Genomic DNA, 12,129 nt, shown 5'->3' on the forward strand with positions numbered 1-12,129 from the left:
CATATGAAAGATACGCGATAAAGGGCTGCCATATCCTAACAAATGTACAGTTGAAGTCGGAAGTTTACATACACTTAGGTTGGAGTCATTAAAACTCGTTTTTCAACCATTCCACAAATCTGAACGTACTTTGGTGCGAAAAGTGCAAATCAATCCCAGAACAACAGCAAAAGACCTTGTGAAGATGCTGGGGGAAACAGGTACATACAGTATATATATCCACAGTAAAACAAGTCCTATATCGACATAACCTGAAAGGCCGCTCAGCAAGGAAGAAGCCACTGCTCCAAAACCGCCATAAAAAAGCCAGAATACGGTTTACAACTGCACATGGGGACAAAGATCATACTTTTCTGAGAAATGTCCTCTGGTCTGATGAAACAAAAAACTGTTTGGCCATAATGACCATCGTTATGTTTGGAGGAAAAAGGAGGAGGCTTGCAAGCCAAAGAACACCATCCCAACCGTGAAGCACGGGGGTGACAGCATCATGTTGTGGGGGTGCTTTGCTGCAGGAGGGACTGGTGCACTTCACAAAATAAATGACATCATAAGGGAGGAAGATTATGTGGATATATTGAAGCAACATCTCAAGACATCAGTCAGGAATTTAAAGCTTGGTCACAAATGGGTCTTCCAAATGGACAATGACCCCAAGTAAAAAAATAAATCTCCAAAGTTGTGGCAAAATGCCTTAAGGACAACAAAGTCATGGTATTGGAGTGGCCATCACAAAGCCCCGACCTCAATCCTATAGAACATTTGTGTGCAGAACTGAAAAAGCGTGTGCGAGCAAGGAGGCCTACAAACCTGACCCAGTTACAGCAGCTCTGTCAGGAGGAATGGGTCAAAATTCACCCAACTTATTGTGGGAAGCTTGTGGAAGGCTACCCAAAACATTTGACCCAAGTTAAACAATTTAACTTGGCAATGCAATGCTACCAAATACTAATTGAGTTTAAATGTATTTGGCTGAGGTGTATGTAAACTTCTGACTTCAAATTGTAATTTCAGCTAACCAGGTTTTAAAAACAGGTACTGTCTCCTTATTCCAAAGGCTTAAAATGTTTATTTTTGCAATAACCATGCCATATTGTATCTGTTCCCAGTGGGTTAAAGTCGTTAGATGAGGTGACCTGCCTAAAACTGCAGTGTCCAGGGCTGGTTTGAGGTTGAAGCTGTATACACCTGAGAAGCACTTAAACAATTCTGCCAGAATGTGTGCAGTTTGGGGCATGACCAGAAGAGGTGACCCAGGGTACCCTCTGCAGATGTGCACTTAGGGTATATCGGAGAGACCAAGGGGTAGAACGAGTGTAATTTGGTACAGGAATAGTGTAGTCTGTGAATCACTAAGTTGGTGTCAGGAGTTTATCGAGCACAAGTGAATATCTCGAAGGCAATCAGCCCAACAGTCATCAGTAATCTCCATACCAAGGTTTTCCTCCCAGGTCTACCTCAAATGTTGTGAGGATACAGCGTAATATGCTGTAAAGTGATCTACAAATCTGGAAATCAAACTCATGGAGCCAGGAGCAAGGTTCATGAAAATATACAATTCGCGGGCAGGTGTAATTGCCTCAAAATGTGGGATATTTAAACTAAAGTAGTTTCTTATCTGAAGATATCGGAAGAAGTCCGATACAGGAGGTCGTACATTTCCCTCAACTGTGCAAATGTGGCAAAAATATTATTGATGTAAAGGTCTGCAATAGTAGTAATGCCCTTCCTCTTCCAGCATAAAACGTCTTGTCAGTTAGTGAGGGGGAGAAAGCATGGTTATGGCAAGTAGGTGTACAGACAGGGGTCTCTGGGAGACCAAATACTTTCCTTATTTGATACTAAGTTTTTAATGCATTTTTTGCATAAAGTTATTGCCAGGAATACATGTATGGGATTTAGCTGATGAAAAGAGAAGTGCTGGAAGAGAGGTGTTGTGCATATCTTGTTCAATAGCGAGCCATGAAGGGGTGGAGGGATCCACCACGCCAGGGTATGCATCCTGCTAATAAACCAGTGCTCTAGCATTTGCTGCCCAATAATAATGCTGAATATTTGGCAGACTCAGGCCCCCTAATTCTTTGGGCTTGATTTTATGTTTTTTAGAGATATAGTGTACTTTGCATCCCCACACAAAAGTCAAGATAATAGAATCCAAGGATTTGAAAAAAGCTTTACTCAAACAATATAGGCAGATTCTGAAGAGATACAGGAATCTAGGGAGTGTAACCATTTTAATAGCATTAACACGGCCAATCATAGATAGAGGCAACACTCTCCAGATCTCAATGTTACGCTTCAACTTCTCTATCATGTCGAGATAGTTCACTTTATAAATCAAGTTAGGGTCCTTAGGGATGACAACCCCTAAATATTTAATTTTGTCTTCTGTGACTTTAAAATTAATATGTTTAAGGAACTCTGGGTTTAAGTCACCTTTAAAAGGCATACATTCACTTTTATCCCAGTTTTTGGTGTATCCATAGAGTTCTCTAAAATGATTCAATGAGCTCCAACAGTGGTGGAAGTGACTCTTCGGGGCGTGAGACGAACAAGATGATATCATCCGCATAGAGCGAGATGCTGTGATCAACCTTTCTTATGTTTAGCGGAACAATGGTAGGATGGCTTCTGATCCTGATAGCTAGGGGTTCCATAGCAATGGCGAATAGCAACGGACTCAAGGGGCATCCCTGGCGGCAGCAACGTTGAAGTGAAAACGGAGGTGATTTATTGTAATCAGTGAGAACTGAAGCCATATTATTTCAACCCAAGAGACAAAACTCTTGCCCAGACCAAACTCATTTATCACTGTCAGGATGTAGTTCCATTCCACTTGGTCAAATGCTTTTTGAGCGTCAAGTGCAAGTATTGCAACTTTAGAATCTTTGTCATGTTTGGAATACATGATATTCACCAGTTGCCTAACGTTGGAAAATGAAAATCTGCCTGTCGAAATGCATTTATTTAGTCTGTTCGCGAGTAATTTAGTAAAAACCTTGATCGCATCCGAGGAGGGAAATAGGACGATATGAAGATGGATCTGTTTCTTCTTTATCTTTCATTAATATTAGGGAGATATTAGCGGAGTATAAAGATTCTGGGAGTCTGTGAGTTTCAATAGAGTGTTTTAACATCCTGAACATAAGAGGAGTAACCTTTTCTGAGTAAGCTTTGTAAATGTCATGTACTGTCATGTTGTCTTGTCTCTGTCCTTTCCCTTCACCCTGTCTCCCTCTGCTGGTCGTGTTAGGTTACCTTTTCTCCCCCGCTTTCCCCCAGCTGTCCCTTGTCTCCTCTAACTACCCATTCACCTCGTTCCCCACCTGTTCCCTTTTTTCCCTCTGATTAGGTCCCTATATCTCTCTCTGTTTCTGCTCCTGTCCTTGTCGGATTCTTGTTTGTTTGTGTCATTCATGCCTGAACCAGACTGTCGTCATGTTTGCTGTAACCTTGTCCTGTCCTGTCGGAATCTGCCGGTCCATCTGAGCCTACCTATGTTTGGTAATTAAAGAAGCTCTGTTTAAGTTGATTCGCTTTTGGGTCCTCATTCACGCACCGTAACAGAAGAATCCGACCAAGAATGGACCCAGCGACTTCGGATCCTCTCCACTCAGCCGTCGAGATCCAGGGAGCGATGCTAGGCAGACACAAGCAGGAATTGTCTGCTGCTCGACATGCCGTTGAGACCCTGGCCACCCAAGTCTCCAACCTCACAGAACAGGTTCACCATCTCCGCCTCGATCCACCGGCCACTTCCAGGGCTTTCGAATCTCCGGAGCCCAGAATCAATAACCCGCCGTGTTACTCTGGGGAGCCCACTGAATGCCGCTCGTTCCTCACCCAGTGTGATATTGTGTTTTCTCTCCAGCCCAACACTTACTCCAGGAGCACTGCTCGTGTCGCCTACGTCATATCTCTCCTTATTGGACGGGCTCGTGAGTGGGGCACGGCAATCTGGGAGGCAAGGGCTGAGTGTACTAACCAGTATCAAGACTTTAAGGAGGAGATGATACGGGTTTTTGATCAATCTGTTTTTGGGGAGGAGGCTTCCAGGGCCCTGTCTTCCCTATGTCAAGGCAATCGATCCATAACAGACTACTCTATTGAGTTTCGCACTCTTGCTGTCTCCAGTGGCTGGAACGAGCCGGCCTTGCTCGCTCGTCTTCTGGAGGGTTTCCGCGCAGAGGTAAAGGATGAGATTCTCTCCCGGGAGGTTCCTTCCAGCGTGGATTCCTTGATTGAACTCGCTATTCGCATTGAGCGACGGGTTGATCTTCGTCACCGAGCTCGTGGAAAGGAGCTCGCGCTCTCCGTCGCCTCCCTCTCCGCATCACTACCATCTTCCTCTGCCGGCTCGGGTGCTGAGCCCATGCAGCTGGGAGGTATCCGCATCTCGACTGAGGAGAGGGAACGGAGAATCACCAACCGCCTCTGTCTCTATTGCGGTTCCGCTGGTCATTTTGTCACTTCATGTCCAGTAAAAGGCCAGAGCTCGTCAGTAAGCGGAGGGCTACTGGTGAGCGCTACTACTCCTGTCTCTCCTTCAAGATCTTGCACTACCTTGTCGGTCCATCTACGCTGGACCGGTTCGTCAGCTTCCTGCAGTGCCTTAATAGACTCTGGGGCGGAGGGCTGTTTTATGGACGAGACCTGGGCTCGGGAACATGACATTCCTCTCAGACAGTTAAAGGAGCCCACGGCCTTGTTCGCCCTGGATGGTAGTCCTCTCCCCAGGATTCAGCGTGAGACGCTACCTTTAACCCTCACTGTTTCTGGTAATCATAGTGAAACCATTTCTTTTTTAATTTTTCGTTCACCTTTTACACCTGTTGTTTTGGGCCATCCCTGGCTAGTTTGTCATAATCCTTCCATTAATTGGTCTAGTAATTCTATCCTCTCCTGGAACGTCTCTTGTCATGTGAAATGTTTAATGTCTGCTATCCCTCCTGTTTCCTCTGTCTCTTCTTCACAGGAGGAGCCTGGTGATTTGACAGGGGTGCCGGAGGAATATCACGATCTGCGCACGGTGTTCAGTCGGTCCAGGGCCACCTCTCTTCCTCCACACCGGTCGTATGATTGTAGTATTGATCTCCTTCCGGGAACCACCCCCCCCCCCGGGGTAGACTATACTCTCTGTCGGCTCCCGAACGTAAGGCTCTCGAAGATTATTTGTCTGTAGCTCTTGACGCCGGTACCATAGTCCCCTCCTCCTCTCCCGCCGGAGCGGGGTTTTTTTTTGTCAAGAAGAAGGACGGGTCTCTGCGCCCCTGCATAGATTATCGAGGGCTGAATGACATAACAGTGAAGAATCGTTATCCGCTTCCTCTTATGTCTTCAGCCTTCGAGATCCTGCAGGGAGCCAGGTTTTTCACTAAGTTGGACCTTCGTAACGCTTACCATCTCGTGCGCATCAGGGAGGGGGACGAGTGGAAGACGGCGTTTAACACTCCGTTAGGGCACTTTGAATACCGGGTTCTTCCTTTCGGCCTCGCTAACGCTCCAGCTGTCTTTCAGGCATTAGTCAATGATGTCCTGAGAGACATGCTGAACATCTTTGTTTTCGTTTACCTTGACGATATCCTGATTTTTTCACCGTCACTCCAGATTCATGTTCAGCACGTTCGACGTGTCCTCCAGCGCCTTTTAGAGAATTGTCTTTTTGTGAAGGCTGAGAAGTGCACTTTTCATGCCTCCTCCGTCACATTTCTCGGTTCTGTTATTTCCGCTGAAGGCATTAAGATGGATCCCGCTAAGGTCCAAGCTGTCATTGATTGGCCCGTCCCTAAGTCACGCGTCGAGCTGCAGCGCTTTCTCGGCTTCGCGAACTTCTATCGTCGTTTCATCCGTAATTTCGGTCAGGTGGCAGCTCCTCTCACAGCCCTTACTTCTGTCAAGACGTGCTTTAAGTGGTCCGTTTCCGCCCAGGGAGCTTTTGATCTCCTCAAGAATCGTTTTACATCCGCTCCTATCCTTGTTACACCTGACGTCTCTAGACAGTTCGTTGTCGAGGTTGACGCGTCAGAGGTGGGAGTGGGAGCCATCCTTTCTCAGCGCTCCCTCTCTGACGACAAGGTCCACCCATGCGCGTATTTTTCTCATCGCCTGTCGCCGTCGGAACGTAACTATGATGTGGGTAACCGCGAACTGCTCGCCATCCGGTTAGCCCTAGGCGAATGGCGACAGTGGTTGGAGGGGGCGACCGTTCCTTTTGTCGTTTGGACTGACCATAGGAACCTTGAGTACATCCGTTCTGCCAAACGACTTAATGCGCGTCAGGCGCGTTGGGCGCTGTTTTTCGCTCGTTTCGAGTTCGTGATTTCTTATCGTCCGGGCTCTAAGAACACCAAGCCTGATGCTTTGTCTCGTCTCTTCAGTTCTTCAGTAGCCTCCACTGACCCCGAGGGGATTCTCCCTGAGGGGCGTGTTGTCGGGTTGACTGTCTGGGGAATTGAGAGGCAGGTAAAGCAAGCACTCACTCAAACTCCGTCGCCGCGCGCTTGTCCTAGGAACCTTCTTTTCGTTCCCGTTCCTACTCGTCTGGCCGTTCTTCAGTGGGCTCACTCTGCCAAGTTAGCCGGCCACCCTGGCGTTCGGGGTACGCTTGCTTCCATTCGCCAGCGTTTCTGGTGGCCCACCCGGGAGCATGACACGCGTCGTTTCGTGGCTGCTTGTTCGGTCTGCGCGCAGACTAAGTCCGGTAACTCTCCTCCTGCCGGCCGTCTCAGGCCGCTTCCTATTCCCTCTCGACCATGGTCTCACATCGCCTTAGATTTTGTCACCGGACTGCCTTCGTCAGCGGGGAAGACTGTTATTCTTACGGTTGTCGATAGGTTCTCTAAGGCGGCTCATTTCATTCCCCTTGCTAAGCTTCCTTCTGCTAAAGAGACGGCACAAATCATCATCGAGAATGTTTTCAGAATTCATGGCCTTCCGTCAGACGTCGTTTCGGACAGAGGTCCGCAATTCACGTCTCAATTTTGGAGGGAGTTTTGCCGTTTGATTGGGGCTTCCGTCAGTCTCTCTTCCGGCTTTCACCCCCAGTCTAACGGTCAAGCAGAACGGGCCAATCAGACTATTGGTCGCATCTTACGCAGTCTTTCTTTTCGCAACCCTGCGTCTTGGTCAGAACAGCTCCCCTGGGCAGAATACGCCCACAACTCGCTTCCTTCGTCTGCGACCGGGCTATCTCCTTTTCAGAGTAGCCTCGGGTACCAGCCTCCGTTGTTCTCATCTCAGTTCGCCGAGTCCAGCGTCCCCTCCGCTCAGGCTTTTGTCCAACGTTGCGAGCGCACCTGGAAGAGGGTCAGGTCTGCACTTTGCCGTTATAGGGCGCAGACTGTGAGAGCTGCTAATAAGCGTAGAACTAAGAGCCCTAGATATTGTCGCGGTCAGAGAGTTTGGCTCTCCACTCAGAACCTTCCCCTTAAGACGGCTTCTCGCAAGTTGACCCCGCGGTTCATTGGTCCATTCCGTATCTCTCAGGTCATTAATCCTGTCGCAGTGCGACTTCTTCTTCCGCGATATCTTCGTCGCGTCCACCCGGTCTTCCATGTCTCCTGTGTTAAGCCCGTTCTTCGCGCCCCCGCTCGTCTCCCCCCCCCCCCCCCCCCATCCTTGTCGAGGGCGCACCTATCTACAGGGTCCGTAAAATCTTGGACATGCGTCCTCGGGGCCGTGGTCATCAGTACCTAGTTGACTGGGAGGGGTACGGTCCTGAGGAGAGGAGTTGGGTTCCCTCTCGGGACGTGCTGGACCGTGCGCTGATTGATGATTTCCTCCGTTGCCGCCAGGTTTCCTCCTCGAGTGCGCCAGGAGGCGCTCGGTGAGTGGGGGGGTACTGTCATGTACTGTCATGTTGTCTTGTCTCTGTCCTTTCCCTTCACCCTGTCTCCCTCTGCTGGTCGTGTTAGGTTACCTTTTCTCCCCCGCTTTCCCCCAGCTGTCCCTTGTCTCCTCTAACTACCCATTCACCTCGTTCCCCACCTGTTCCCTTTTTTCCCTCTGATTAGGTCCCTATATCTCTCTCTGTTTCTGCTCCTGTCCTTGTCGGATTCTTGTTTGTTTGTGTCATTCATGCCTGAACCAGACTGTCGTCATGTTTGCTGTAACCTTGTCCTGTCCTGTCGGAATCTGCCGGTCCATCTGAGCCTACCTATGTTTGGTAATTAAAGAAGCTCTGTTTAAGTTGATTCGCTTTTGGGTCCTCATTCACGCACCGTAACAGTAAAACTCGATACCAAAGCTGTCAGGGCCAGTCGCTTTTGCATTAGGGAAGGAACAATTTTTATTTATTTATTTCACCTTTATTTAACCAGGTAGGCTAGTTGAGAACAAGTTCTCATTTACAACTGCGACCTGGCCAAGATAAAGCAAAGCAGTGCAACACAAACAACACAGTTACACATGGAATAAACAAACATGCAGTCAATAATACAATAGAAAAGGTCTATATACAGTGTGTGCAAATGAGGTAGGATAAGGGAGGTAAAGGCAATAAATAGGCCATTGTGGCGAAATAATTACAATATAGCAATTAAACACTGGAGTGATAGATGTGCAGAAGAGGAGTGTGCAGGTAGAGATACTGGGGTGCAAAGGAGCAAAATAAATAAAATAAATAACAGTATGGGGATGAGGTAGTTGGATGGGCTATTTACAGATGGGCTATGTACAGGTGCAGTGATCTGTGAGCTGCTCTGACAGCTGGTGCTTAAAGCTAGTGAGGGAGATATGAGTCTCCAGCTTCAGTGATTTTTGCAGTTCGTTCCAGTTATTGGCAGCAGAGAACTGGAAGGAAAGGCGGCCAAAGTGGGAATTGGCTTTGGGGGTGACCAGTGAGATATACCTGCTGGAGTGCGTGCTACGTGTGTGTGCTGCTAAGGTGACCAGTGAGCTGAGATAAGGAGGGGCTTCACCTATAGATGACCTGGAGCCAGTGGGCTTGGCGACAAATATGAAGCGAGGGCGAACCAACAAGAGCATACAGGTCGTAGTAGTGGGTAGTATATGGGGCTTTGGTGACAAAATGGATGGTGCTGTGACAGACTGCATCCAATTTGCTGAGTAGAGTGTTGGAGGCTATTTTGTAAATTACATCGCCGAAGTCAAGGATCGGTAGGATAGTCAGTTTTACAAGGGTATGTTTGGCAGCATGAATGAAGGATGCTTTGTTGCAAAATAGGAAGCCGATTCTAGATTTAATTTTGGATTGGAGATGCTTAAAATGAGTCTGGAAGGAGAGTTTACAGTCTAAACAGACACCCAGGTATTTGTAGTTGTCCACATATTCTAAGTCAGAACCGTCCAGAGTAGTGATGCTGGACGGACGGGCAGGCAGGTGTGGGCAGCGATCGGTTGAAGAGCATGCATTTAGTTTTACTTGCATTTAAGAGCAGTTGGAGGCCCCGGAAGGAGAGTTGTATGGCATTGAAGCTTGTCTGGAGGTTAGTTAACACATTGTCCAAAGAAGGGCCAGAAGTATACAAAATGGTGTCATCTGCATAGAGGTGGATCAGAGAATCACCAGCAGCAAGAGCGACATCATTGATGTATACAGAGAAAAGAGTCGGCCCGAGAATTGAATCCTGTGGCACCCCCATAGAGACTTCCAGAGGTCCGGACAACAGGCCCTCCGATTTGACACACTGAACTCTGTCTGAGAAGTAGTTGGTGAACCAGGCGAGGCAGTCATTTGGGAAATCAAGGCTGTTGAGTCTGCCGATAAGAATGTGGTGATTGACGGAGTCGAAAGGCCTTGGCCAGGTCGATGAATACAGCTGCACAGTATTGTCTCTTATCGATGGCGGTTATGATATCGTTTAGGACCTTGAGCATGGCTGAGGTGCACCCATGACCAGCTCGGAAACCAGATTGCATAGCGGAGAAGGTACGGTGGGATTCGAAAGTCGGTGATCTGTTTGTTAACTTGGCTTTCGAAGACCTTGGAAAGGCAGGGTAGAATAGATATAGGTCTGTAGCAGTTTGGGTCTAGAGTTTCTCCCCCTTTGAAGAGGGGGATGACCGCGGCAGCTTTCCAATCTTTGGGGATCTCAGACGATAGGAAAGAGAGGTTGAACAGGCTAGTAATAGGGGTTGCAACAATTTCGGGGGATAATTTTAGAAAGAGAGGGTCCAGATTGTCTAGCCCGTCTGATTTGTAGGGGTGCAGATTTTGCAGCTCTTTCAGAACATCAGCTACATACTGCAGAAACAACCTCTTCTAAAGTTCTCTGGATTTAGCTCCATTTGAGCAGCACCCCATAAATTAGGTAGGGAAAGGGAATGGAGGAAATCAGACATTTTCGCGGCATCTGCAGGTGTAGAGGTCTTGATAACACTTTGTTATCACTTTGTGTTCTTTTGGGTCTGTAGTAACAGCTCCTGTACTAGATGTAATTATATGAATAGCTCTATTGGCCTGTATACCTCTCAGCTGGCGTGCCAGTAGTTTATCCGGTTTGTTAGCCAACTCTAAGTATGTTTGTTTAATCTTTAATAGCATTGTGTTTACTTGGTTAGAGAGAATAGTATTGTATTCATATTTGAGTTTTATTATGTCATTCAACTTGGAAGATAAGGGCGGTTCCATATAGACTCTCTCAAGCACCGGGAGCTGGGCCTCAATTTCTAATAATCTTCTCTGCCTACATTTTTTCATGGTAGCCTCATATATTATATGCCCACACATAACAGCCTTAAATACCTCCCACAAAGTCGAGTCGGATACATCAGCAGTATCATTCTGAGACATATAGTCCGTAATTAAATTGGCTGTTTGTTGGTGAAATTGTTCATCATTGAGCAATGTTGGATTAAATCGCCAACTGAATTGCGGCCTTGTTCTGCCGAAATCCATTTGTAATAAAATGGGGCTGTGATCGGAAGTTATTATATTATAGAGGTGACGTTAGATGTCAATTTAGAGCCTGTTTAAAAAGTAGTAAATTCTTGTGTATGATTTATGCACATGTGAGAAGAAAGAATAATCCTTATCCGTAGGGTGTTGTAATCTCCACATATCGACAAGGTTCATTGTTCCAATTAAATGATTCAAGACAGTAGTGGAATTCAGTGAAGTGGTAGGGCGAGTAGGAAGCCTATCCATATAATGATCCAAAATGCAGTTCAAATCTCTGCCTGTAATTAAATGTGTGGTTGATAAATCTGGTAAGAGACTGAAGACATTCAAAAATAACCCTGGTTCATCGAGGTTCGGTGCATAAAGATTTATAAATGTTACATGTCGTGATAGAATGTGGCCTATTACTATAATAAAGCGGCCATTGTGGTCGCTTATAGTTGAAATATGTTTGAATGGGACAGTTTTTCGAAATAATATGGCTACACCTCTAGTCTTGGATGAAAAAGTTGATTGGTAAATCTGTGATACCTAACTACATTTTAATCTCCATTGCTCTGTATGCTTCATGTGAGTTTTTCGTAGAAACACAATATCTCCAGATAAAGATTTCAAATGTGAGAAAATGTTTCCTCTTTTCAAATTCATTCTCAAACCTTGTACATTCCACGAAAGAAGGGTAATGTAAAGAAGTAATTATCAGTAGTCATAAGAAATAATTATTTGGTCCTCAAATACATTATAATTGTAACAGTAGGGTTGGCGCAACATGTAAAGAGCAAAGGACAAATGAAAAAAAATGAAAAAAAATGAAAAAAAATGAAAAAACATTCTCCACCTCCCTCCCCCGTCCACTTCCCCAAACAAAGTGGAATATAAATTCCCACATAAACATTGTGGAACTGCTGGACACTACAGGGAGGCATAGGTTTGCTAACCAATGTATAGTGAAACTAAATTTGTGTACCTTCAGGTGGTCCGACTGGGCCCCCTCACTCTTATGTCTATAACAATTGCTCTTAGAAAATAACTGAATTGAGCCAAACAATGTTGTCAATATGTCCCTACTGAAACAGGGAAATCGGTCAGGTGCAGATTTACCCGCCTGTAGGACTATGACAGCACTGTCATATCTGAAAACTGCGGGATAAACCGGCCCACCGATCACTGTGAACAGCTGCTCTGGCCGGCCCTAATGGTCCTAGGCCTTGGTGGCTATAGAAGTAATCCTGTCAATGAAAGACTTGGCATCCTGTGGTTTTTAAAAC

Source organism: Oncorhynchus mykiss, chromosome 6 (genome assembly GCF_057628025.1).
Source record: "Oncorhynchus mykiss isolate SJ-2025 chromosome 6, ASM5762802v1, whole genome shotgun sequence".
Taxonomy (NCBI): domain Eukaryota; kingdom Metazoa; phylum Chordata; class Actinopteri; order Salmoniformes; family Salmonidae; genus Oncorhynchus; species Oncorhynchus mykiss.